Below are 12809 nucleotides of genomic sequence, written 5' to 3' on the forward strand. Positions count from 1 at the left end.
GAGAAATGGTCAATACTAACAGCTGAAACATTGAGAAAATAGGGATAGCCTAGCTATTTGTTTTTTTTTTTGCTCACAACTGCAGATTTTGGTAGCAAAAGGAAAAGGCAGTTTTACCCCACGCTCTATCTCCAAGTCTAGCTCCATCGCTCAGGATGATGCCTCAAAGTCCTTAGAAAATGTACAGTAATGATCTTTACCTACACCTCTCATAAGCACCTTCATCTCGGTTGGTGAACTTTCTGACCTAGGATGGTTGTAACCCCCATCACAGACACCATGCCCACAACTGATGGAGGATGAGTGATGAAGTCTCTCAAACTCAGAGGAGTGCTGGAAACCTGGCAGTAGTTAGTGATCACTAGGCAGTCATTTGAGACCTGCTGGAGATTCAGAGACAGGCAGGGGATCATGTGGCAAGAATGCCAGAGGCCATATCCAGACTAGATGAAAGCACCCAAGTTCTGTTTGCTGTCATGGCTATGGCATGTCAGTGCTTGGCTCTGAAAAGGATGGGGTCAGCCTTGGAAACCTAGGTTGAGCAGGTCATGCAGTGAAAATCGAATTTTCGTTTGCACCAGCTGTCCACCTGTCTGGCCAAGGTGGCAGTACAGCACCTGCTGGGCATGAGGGGAATGTGGCAAGTCAATTTCCCACCCTTCTCCACAAATGGACAGGGAGGTGCCATCACAATAAACCTGCAAGTTCCACGAATGACTTTAAGTTGCACTAATGGGGCTGGCCCTCATGTTGCTGAAATCATGTCGAGCTGTGTTTACAAGAGGGCAGTCGTATCTAGAACAGTCAGGGTAAAACTGGCAGGCAATACATTACACCTGCATTAGATGTTAACCAACATCATAATCTGTCAATGCTGCAAACTTCCAACACCATATATCCAACACTTGGCATCACTCCATCGACAAGGCATTACAGAACAAAGGGAACCTATAGGTGCTAACCGCTTTGGCAACTCGGATGAATCATTCCAGCCCATAATACATCACTTGTGCATCACTGCCATTACTGGCATTGATCCAGGATGTGATCAAGAGAGTTTACAACCAGGATTTGGACTCCACGTGTGAGGTTAGTACTTAAGTTTCACATGGTATATAGCAGTCAAAGTCTATACTATGTAGATGTCTGCTGTCTTTTGAAGCCAAATTGAATCCCCTTCTTCACAGAACGAAACACTTAGCCTGCCCACTTGGTGTGTTGACAGCCGTTTCAACTCTATTATGCACTTGATATTTACAGCACAATGGAATGAAATAATGATTGCTTGCTTGCAGACCTTTTTGATAGGCCTTCCCCTCAACCTCATTGACATTTGAAATTCTCCACATTCCCAACAACCTGTCTATCCAGATGTTCATCTTCATCCTTTACCCCGTCAGCCCCAGATTACTAAGTCAACATACCAGATAGCCCACTGCACCTCTCCCTCATCGAAGACAGGCTGTTGCTGGCTAGCAATGAACTGCCCCTCCCATATTTCCTTTTTACCATCAAGACTCTTTCACATGCTCCCATTAAATATTGAGTAGATTCCTTTCACAATTTATATCTTCACTACATTCCAGCACATAGCCTCCAATCTCTGCGAGGGAGCTCCCCCCAGCATGACTTCCACAGCAGCAGCCCCTGATAACAACCTGCGCTCCATTATCTTGTAGCAGACAGACCCCCTGGAATGATTGTAGTCCACTCCTATGAAACACCTCAATGGACGGTCTCAGATAATAAGTAACCAGATCTTAACTGATCTGTACAGCTTCCCAATGGGTTTCCTATACTGTCTTCCTTGACTGACTGACTTTGGAACAATGGTCATTTAGATGATGCACATGCAATATATCTGCCACATAAATGGCTGACACATGGTGTAGGTGTGAGATTAGTGTCACACAGTAATGTACAAAATTTCCACCCTTGACTGATCACTGCTGACAAGCATCTTTGAGGAAGTAACAAGCAGGTTAGACCAAGGAGAGCTAATGGATGTTATCTACCTGGACTTCAAGCAGGCTTTCAACAAAGTGATGCACAGGAAGCTGCTGGGTAAGATAAGATCCCATGGTGTTAGAGGCAAGAGACATGGCTAGAAGCTTGGCTGTCTGGCAGAAAGCAGAGAATAGGGATAAAAGGGTCCTTCTCAGAATGGCAACTGGTGACAAGCAGTGTTTTGCAAGGCTCAGTGTTGGGACCACAACTTTTCACTTTCTACATTAATAATCTAGATGAATAAACTAAGGGCATTCCAGCTGAGTTTGCAGATGATACAAAGATAGAGGGACAGGTAGCATTGAGGAGGCGGGGAAGCTGCAGAAGGATTTGACAGGTCAGGAGTGTGGGCAAAGAAGTGGCAGATGGAGTACAATGTGGGAAAGTGTGAGGTCATGCACTTTGGTAGGAAGAATAGAAACATAAACTATTTTCTAAATGGGGAGAAGATTCAGAAGTCTGAAGTGCAAAGAGACTTAGGAATTCTAGTCCAGAATTCTCTCAAGGTAAACTAGTAGTTTGAGCCAGTAGTTAGGAATACAATGTTGGTTTTATTTTGAGAGAACTTCAATATAAAAACAGAGATGTACTTCAGAGGCTCTATATGGTTCTTGCTAGACTGCATTTGGAGTATTGTGTGCAGTTTTGGGCCCCATTTCTCAGGAAGGATGTTCTGGCCCTGGAGCATATTCAGAGGAGGTTTACGAGAATGGTCCCAGGAACAAAAAGCTTAACATTTGAGGACTCTAGGTCTATACTCAATGGAGTTTAGAAGGATGAGGGGGGATCAAATTGAAACTTACAGAATACTGAATAGCCTGGGCGGAGTTGATGTTGGGAAGATATCTTCATTGATGGGAGAGACTAGGACCTGAGAGCATAACCTAAAAGTCAATGGAAAACCTTTTAGAACAGAGATAAGGAGAAACTTCCTCAGCTAGAGAGTGATGAATCTATGTAATTTACTGCCACTAGGCTATGGCAGTCAGATCGTTGAGTATATTTAAGACTGAGATAGGGAGGTTCTTGATTGTCAAGGGGTTCAAGGGTTATAGGGAGAAAGTGGGAGAGTAGGATTGAGAAACCTATCAGCCATGATTGAATATGGAGCAGACTCTATAAGCTGAATGGTCCACTTTCTGCTCCTATGTCTAACGATCAAATGGACTTTGTATATATGCTAATATGCAAATCAAGACTGAAGTACTGTGATCCTTGAAATACCAGCTGAGGGACAAAGCATAAAAAGGAAGGCAGGGATGTTTTGAGCATTGAATTAGGCACAAAATGAGTGAGCACTGAGAGAGTAAGCAAGGATTTCAGAGGTGCAGCCTTGTTCAATCCACAGCCATCCCTGCACACAAAGTGTCATGGTAACAGTATTCCAAGGAAAAGTGCCCATGCACTTCAAAGTGCAGTTTTGAAATACAGGACCGGAGTATCAGTGAATCAGAGATGTGTCATTGTGATACATTGAGGCTGGAATGGGTCAGATGCCTCTCTCTGTGGATGGAGTTGGGAGGCAGTGGGGTAGCTGTGTGTGGTCTTTGCCAATGGAGTATCATCGGATATGTTGGTCCCGGGTGCCCAAGATGGAAGTATGAAGGAACAAGTGGCAAGTTGAAGTGTCCAGGTACCCATGCCGACTTACATATCGGCAATTGGTGCCAACTGGTTTCTCATCAGTAGGTGAAAGAACAGGGAACCACATATAAATAAAGAGAAATTAAATAATGAGATCTTAACGCATTCTGATTTATTGAAAATAGGTATCCTGTCGCTCACTGCGAAAACGGAGACTTTTTGCTTTCGATGTCAAAAAGTTCCTGGCTGGCACCTCACAGAAGTTTCCAAACTTTCTGAACAAGGTCCATGTCATTTCGCAGCTTGGAAGATTCTGCAGAAATACTAAGGCAAAAACCCAAAACATAAAATGTAATGAGGTCAATTCAAACTGGGGAAATTTGGAATTAGCATGCAATAATAGCCTCTCATTGGTGTATTACAACTTATTGCTCAATTCACATCAACAATCCAGATGCCATCCTTTTAACAGACCCTTACCATTCAGCAGCGTTAGAATATGTCTGTTTCAGAACAAAGGAACAAAGCAAGTCACAAGGAGGTCAAATATTCCATTATTTGTGGGCTCAAGGAGAACAGGAATATGTCCTCCGGACCCAGTAAATCTAAACCAACCTTCTGTGAACTGGTCCAACCCTTCCAATGATTGCCGACTTCTCACCCCAATGAATTCCTTGACCACCAACGAGGTGATTGTGATTGCACTAGCCTGACACTGGCAGGATGTATTGGGAGGATAATTTTTTACCCACAAATTGCCGGATTGAATTTAAATAAGGTCCCAGTCTGGAGATAGCTCCAGATTCTTCATTGTCAGTATGACAGGTGAACAGGGGAGTTCCAGTCATCTTACAAGTGGTTCTCGTCAATTTACAGTACAAATATCTTTATAATGAGAATAAATGATATTCTTCTGCCATCATGTTTGCAAAATGATGTTGCCATATACCTTGTTTCCATGACAATTTGTTACAAGTTATATTTATTTAATGTCCAAAGTGTGCAGGGCAATAACCAACAATAGAATTTTTTTTCCCAATGTACTACTTCCTGTACTGTGAAAAATAATTAATTTAATAGGAACATTTACTAGAACATGGTGTCTTTCTAACTGTACTTACTTACAAAGGATCATCCTGAGAACAATGTACAGAAGTAGTATCAGACATAGCTTTATTTTTCACTTGCAATTAATGCTGCTTAATTTTCTTCATTGACCAAAAGGTCATCTTCAATACCGCAAATCATTATGAACAAAAATTATAATTGCTGTAATATTGAAGAAAAATACACCAGTTGGATTTCATTCTAATATGCCACCAATATATGGGGTCCCCGATTTACAAACATCTGACTTATGAACTCTCGTACTTACAAACACGATCCCATATGTGGTTTTAAAATTTAGAGGATGAACAGATGAGCATTTCCTGTACTTACAAACAGTTGCTGTCCATTATCTTGTCTTGTGCTCTGATTTGCAAAAGGACTCCAGAACAGAACCTGTTTGCAACCCGGTGATAGTCTGCATTTGGAAATAGGGTAGGGGATCTGCCTTATCTTTGGATAATATCCTCGGACATCCTCCTCTGTCCCACCCCACCAGCCATTAGAAAGGGACCCAACAGCCTGCCCTTTCACCACTGTAGTACATTTAAATGACAGTGGTGGATAGTGCCTGGACCAGCCAATTGTTTCTGGAGTAGAAGACTTGATTTCACTATCAATCAAGGATTGACATTCACAGAGAGTTTGATTGAGAACTGACAGACCTTTAATCTGTCACTTTTTTTCATTTAACATGAATGGATGGAAAGTCACAGGTTGAGTGTCCACAATTTCTCCAGCAGCTGGTAGATTTAGCCCTTATATTTCAGCTTTGCACGTTAAATCTCCATGGTGACCTGATGATTCTGACCCTATATCACGGAACACAGAAACTGTGACAACAAACATCTTATTGCATTAGAAGCTAGCTATATATCAGAAGGTAATCGCTGTGCTCCCAACAGGATTTCACATAAATATTTATTGATCATTTTTTCCTGTCGCCCTTCGTTATATGTTGAAGTTATTAATATTCCATTAAAGCATTTAATTTAAACAAGAGCTACACAGTTATTAAAATTGTGTCCTTCTTCCATATAACTAACTCATAGATCTACTTGCAAGTTAATAATTCAATCTTCACTATTCCATTCCACACTTCCCCTCCTGCTGCACAATTCCATTACAGTTTCTCAGGACTGGTCTTTATTAAGGTCTAATACACATTTATAAGCAACCTCCTTTGTTCTTTTTTCAGCAGTTCAACCGGGGCTCAGAAAAATAGTATCTGAACCTTTCCATACAGACTTCTTCATCTGTGAACATTACCCCCTGACCAATACAGTGTTTCCAATCATGTGAGGGTAGTTCAGCCTTGTTGGTTACAACTGAAATCGTGTACTTACAGTCGAAGATCTGGGCTTATCTTTATGAACCACACTAATGAAGAATACAATCAACAGATAGTGAAGAAGACGTTTGGTATGCTTTTCTTTATTGGTCAGAGTATTGGATATAGGAGTTGGGAGATCATGTTGCAGCTGCACAGGAAATTGGTTAGGCCACTGTTGGCAATTCTGGTCTCCTTTCTATCAGAAAGATGTTGTGAAACTTGAAAGAGTTCAGAAAAGATTTACAAGGATGTTGCCAGGATTGGAGGATTTGAGCTATCGGGACAGGTTGAATAGGCTGGGGCTGTTTCCCTGGCGTGTCGGAGGTTGATGGGTGACTTTATAGAGGTTCATAAAATCATGAGGGGCATGTGTACGATAAATAGACAAATTCTTTTTCCTGGGATGGGGGAGTCCATAGCTAGAAGGCATAGTTTTAGGATAAGAGGTGAAAGATATAAAAGGGACCTAAGGGGCAACATTTTCACACAGAGGGTGGTACGTGTACGGAATGAGCTGCCAGAGGAAGTGGTGGAGGCTGATACAATTGCAACATTTAAAAGACATCTGGATGCATAAATGAATTGGAAGCGTTTGGAGGGATATGGGCCAGGTGCTGGCAGGTGGGACTAGGTTGATTTCGGATATCTGGTCGGCATGGATGAGTTGGACCAAAGGGTCTGTTTCTGTGCTGTAGATCTCTATGATTCTATGATTCTATGACATTCGTTTCAGATTTTGAATAATATGAGCATGTTTAATACATACAGTGAATCTCAATATGGCACAACCGATGCTAAACATTCCTTATGACAAGTACCAAAGCACATTACTTCCCCTTGGACTTTGTTGAACTTAACCCCTCCAGATTCCCTTCTCACTGCTGTTAAACACCCAAAGTTATTTCCGGTTTGGTTGGGAGATGCTGGCTAACTCTCTACATGGCATTGGGTTGACTATTATACAGGATACATGTGAAACCATCACTCTGTTATGTCTTCTCTTTTCAAAGTCCTCAGGGCTGTATCCAAGCCTTTCGATATGTGACTTCCTTCGGTCTCTCTTTGTTTCATAGCCAGCAGATGTTAAAACCACAATCTGTTTTTGTCCCTTTTAATGTTATTTCTAACAATCATAAAGAAATGTGAATAGATATTCATATACAAATACATTAATCGCAAATTATTTAAACAACATGCCTGAATCTTTTGATTTAAACTCTAACGCACTAAAATCCTAATTTATTTTTGTCAACCTCTGAAGTGCAGCTGATTGTATTCAGTGAATGTCCAATAGATTTAGGGAAACACAGCACATTTAAGAAAAGTCAGATATTTTCCATGAATCCTTTTTGGAGAAATAAATATGTTGCCTCAAAATAAAAAGATGACATGGTCGAAATGGAAGAGAATTCATGATAAATGAAGAAATATGCATTAAATGGTTGATTATTTAAGGCCAGTCATTTTAATGGAGAAGAAAGGACTGTGGGAAGTAAGGAATTTTACCGATTAGATGTTTTGCAAAAGATTAAGTTTGAACAGGAGGTACAGTGGTGATCTCTGTTACTTCTTCCAAATGGATGTCATGTATAAATGTTTGGAATCTTCAACTGATTGAGTCTTTATCTTGAGTTCTGAAAGTTACATTTACTTGAGGCTATGTTCATTTAAAAACAGAATCTTGGTGAGTGTTCCTTGGAGAGTGTCTCCTTGGAGAGAAACAGCTGTGATATATATGGAAGGAAAAGAACATTTGACTGAATGTCTTTTAAGCTCCTGTGAGTTTCACAAGAGAGAATAGCTTGCATTTTACTCACATTCAGTTACATATTATGTGTGTCACATGTTAGATGATATGCCATTTGACTCCTTTTTCCAGTAGAGTATAAATATTAGACTGTTTTCTGCTATAGTGCAAGTAATGTTTTTTACTATGTCAGTCAATTTTTGTAGTAATCATGGGCTACATTCTTTAATTTTCATTGATGTTCAAAATCATCCATTCAAATAAAATAATCAAGCAACATATTATCTTGAAGAAGACAATGCCACTATTTTCTTGCATATGCTAGCTAGAATGACCACAATGCATTACATAAAGGAGCTTCTTTTAATGTTTATGGGTAATATATTTCTGGATATTTTTAAAATAAATGTGCTTCTTAATTGACACACTCCTACTTCCCTCTGGAGATCAGAGACCATTAAATTAAAAAAGAAATGTGGATTGACATCATCAGCAATGATCTGGTTCTAATGCAAATGCCTTCATACATGCCTTCATAAAATGTATTGCAACAGGCACTGATGTTGATAAAATAATTAAACTGATGTCCTTTCTGGAATGATATCAGAAATGAATATATATTTCAATAAGCATTGTGTTGATGTGGAAAATAATAAAATAAGGATTATAATAGTCATGATATACTGAATAGTGTCTGATCAGGCTTTTATGTTGCTTCATATATTACTAAAATATGAGAGGCTTAATTATAATCCAAGATGAGTTGTTCATTACCTTCCATTAAACTGAAAGGTCTAAAGCGAGTTTTATCGTTTGGTGCCTCAGGCTCCATTATCACTGTAAGAGTCAGGCAGGTACAAAGTAGTTCTCTTTCTTCCAGCAGTAAAATTATATAGATCATTTCCCCTTATTCTTTCATCAGATGTGGGCAGCACTATCAAGACTATCCCTAATTGCTCTTGAGCTGGTTGGCTTGCTTGGCCATTGCAGTAAAGAGTCACATGTAGGTCAAACCATCTAAGGGCAGCAGCTACAATAGAGGACATTGGGTGAACCAGAAGGGCATTTATGATAATTGATGATAGTTGTCATAGCTACTACAAATCAGACAAGATTTCAGTTCCAGACTTTATTAATTGAATTTAAATTCCATCATTTACTGTTGTGAGATGTCAACCCATGTCCTCAGAGTATTAGCTTCAGTTTATGGATTATTAATCCAGTGACATTGTCCCTATACAGCCATCTTCCCTGGATCTAGGATAGACCACAACCAGACTCAAAAAGGGAAGTGAGGCTATACTCACTTCACTTACTCACATCATTTCACTTACTTCACTTCTCACTTCACTTGGCAAAGGCTGTGTCATATCTCTGGAAAAAAATTTCAAACATTAAAGTTTCTACTTGATACCATTTGTTACAAGATTTAACAGTTTGCGTTCATCAGCAGCCTCCGAGCACAGAAAAGTGTAACACTTCACTGGCAATCTCATTCAAAAACTTCAATCCTCACAAGCTCTGTCACTCAAAGATATTACATCCTCATGGAAAAAAAAATATCATGACTTAAGTAATCATTATCAATTCATTTAATCAAAGTGACTGGCTAATGAAAATGTGAACCAATTAAAGCGATCTTAATTCACTTGTAAAGATATCAACCAGCAGCCATACTTGCCAAAATATTTTAAACTTACCAGTGAGGAGAAAGAAAATATCACAAAAAACAACTAAGTAAATCCCTTTCTCAGATATTTTAAGGGGATATCTTCTTTGCATCCCAGCAATGTAAAGCTATGTTTAATGAGCTAGCAAGTAGACTAGGCCTGAACAGTAAGGACCTTGGATTGATGGAACAAGCTCCTCAGACATTATCGACAGGTCTTCCTTGGCTAATTCTTTACAATATGGATGCCTGCCCCATCCATATCCAACACACTCAAATGGGTCCTTCAAAAGGCACTAGTCCTCTAATTTTCAAATTTAAGTGAGACTATCACCAGGTTTAAGCAAATGCCACTCGTATATGGATTGGCACCCTGGTACATTGGTCTACTTTAAGTCTTTTTTTACACCATGAGTTGGGTGGACCAAATATTAACCTCTATCCCAATATTTCCAACAAAATGAAGGTGCAAACAATTTACTAGTCACCAGAATGACAAAAAATATCTATAAATGTATCCAGTGATTACCATAAATCTCTATGGTCCTATTTATCCTCAAGTATTTCTTTGTCACCTTCCAATCTGTAGAAATTACTCCAGAGTCGATAAAAATTTGGAAGATGACCACTAATGCATCAAATATTTCCAGAACTACACTAAGATGTAGATTATCAGGTGCTGGTGGTTTGTTAGCCTTTAATGCCATTAATTTCTCTTGTACTGTTTCCTTGCTAATACTGATTTCCACCAGTTCTGCCCTCTCACTAGATCCTTGATTCCATAACATTTCTTGGAGGAATTAATTAGCTAGTTGGACATTTACAAGAATCTAGCAAATTCCATCTTTGTTTTCATTGCCAATCTTCAAATGACCAGATTTATTAGATTAACTTTCACAGTCTGCACGTTGAAATGCAAATTCACAGCCTCAGAACAGTGTTACCATACTACAAAATCTATGTTATGATCTGGCTAGGGATCAGTAAATTTTATTTTAAAAGTTAGAACAAATGTGATCTAGAAGACTTACTAAGAGAATAAAGTTACAAGAATCCACTGCTTTGAACAAACAACAATGAAATTTAATATATAACGTTAGAATAGAAATACCATCTATGATACATGTACAACTTGTTCCAGAAATCCAGAATTAAGATATAGTCAGCATGGCTAATAGGCTGTGATCAAATACTCCAGATCGCTCAACAAATAGCAAATATAATCAAGACAGATCCCATGATTTTCTCAGCAACTCACCCCAGATGTTTACACGGTGGGTCTCCAAATCTCATCAAACTTCACAAGAATTCATAATTCTTCATTTTTGTCATTCTGGCCTTGAAACTCGCTCACAAGAATCTCTCCATCAGAGAATCACTGCTTCACAAACTGTTCCTGTTCTGGTAAATCACGGTCCTTTCCTGGGGCTGTGCTTCCCTGCCATCTGAAACTGCTCTTCATTCACAAGTACAACAAACTTTGGTTTAACTGGTAGCTTATGAACAGGCACCCTTGATAAACTGGTAAAATATATATGCCTCAAATACCTCAATCCACCATGATGTCCAAGTACTTATGCTGTAAATGAAGTATAACAATGATGTATTTGCCCCTGTGTTACATTTCATTCCTTCTTGTGCGTTTTTACATTGATTTTAGGAGGAGTGTTGATACTTATACATAGAACTTTTGAGCGATGTTGATGTCTCGAAGCGTCGCTCAATCAGGGTTCACTGCAATTATGCGTCCTTCTTGATTATCCGGATTATTTGAATAATTGGCACACCCCTGGTCCCATAGATGCTGGTTAATAAAATGTTTGCTGTATAACATTAGTTCTTCACCTATAGTGAGCTTCACAAGGACAGAACTACTCCTGGATTTTTCTAACCTTACTCAGTTGCAGCCAACAAACATTGCTTGTGGACGTTTCAACCCCCACTCTCATCTATACTAATCTATTTGTGGCACCTGGCTTCTTCTGACTGATACAGCTCTCAGGACTTCCAAGCGCCTTCAATAACTGGAGCAGTTCAGCTGCTGTAGAACTTGCCTCAATCCTCAGTACACAGAACCTCTGCAGGTTAGTTGCACAGTTAAGAAAAGTGCTCCCTAAAACAGAGTATCTGTCTTTGACTTCATGTCCAATTAACTGACAATCTCACTATGTCTCCCCTTTGAACTCAGAAAGATCAAGAGGAAGATCTGGAGACAGTCACCAGCACCTAAAAGTGTGGGATAAAATTAAGAAACTAGATAATGTGAGGAGGTGGGAAGAAAATTTAAGTGTGACACTATAGCAAAGTCAGGACCTGACTGAGCAGCTGCTATTAGGTACTGTGTTTCAAATCCGGAAATTTCCAAGCTAGCACAGGAAGATTAAGAATTTATAGCCACAGGAGAGAGGAATGATTGGTAAGTAGTTTCTACTTTTGACTAATCTCTAGTCTCTAATTATTAGTGTAAGAGTAAGTACCTTTTCAGAGTAAGGAATGAAGCAAGAAATTGCTGGTGAAACTCAGCAGGTCAAGGAGCATCTGTGTGGAGATAGCAGAATCAGTGTTTTGAATCGGGTGACTTTCCATCAGAGAACACCAGATCAAAATGTTAATTCTGTTTTCTGCCCAAAAATGCTGCCAGGCCTGCTGTGTTTCATCAGCAATTTCTGGCTTTGTTTAAGATCTCCAGCATCCACAGATCCTGTTTCATTCTCAGAATAAGGAGTCACCTGTCAGAGATGAGGATTTTATTTTTCTCTTTCAGAGGGTGGGCAGTCCATGGAATTCTTTACACAGCAGGTGGTAGAGGATGGGTGGTTAAGTATATTCAAGGCTAACATAGAGAGATTTTTCTTCTCAGTAAGGGAATCAAGGATTTTGAAAACAATAAAGAAATGTGGACTTGAGGATTATTAGAAAGAAAATTATAGACCATTATTAAGGAAGAAATAGCAGGACATTTAGATAGATTTAATGCAATGAAAAAGAGTCAACATGATTTTGTGAAAAAGAAATCATGTTTGAAACAATTGCTTGAGATTTTTGAGGTTATTACAATCACAGTTGATGCAGTGGAACTTGGAGATGATGTGAACTGCCAGAAGGCATTCAACAAGGTGCCACAGAAAAGGTTATTTCACAATCGAGAAGCCAGATGTGATCTATATGGACTTCAGTAAGGCGTTCGACAAGATTCCCCATGGGAGACTGATTAGCAAAGTTAGATCTCATGGAATACAGGGAGAACTAGCCATTTGGATACAGAACTGGATCAAAGGTAGAAGACAGAGGGTGGTGGTAGAGAATTGTTTTTCAGACTGGAGGCCTGTGACCAGTGGAGTGCCACAAGGATCAGTGCTGGG

Source organism: Chiloscyllium plagiosum, chromosome 20, assembly GCF_004010195.1.
Source record: "Chiloscyllium plagiosum isolate BGI_BamShark_2017 chromosome 20, ASM401019v2, whole genome shotgun sequence".
NCBI classification, from domain to species: domain Eukaryota; kingdom Metazoa; phylum Chordata; class Chondrichthyes; order Orectolobiformes; family Hemiscylliidae; genus Chiloscyllium; species Chiloscyllium plagiosum.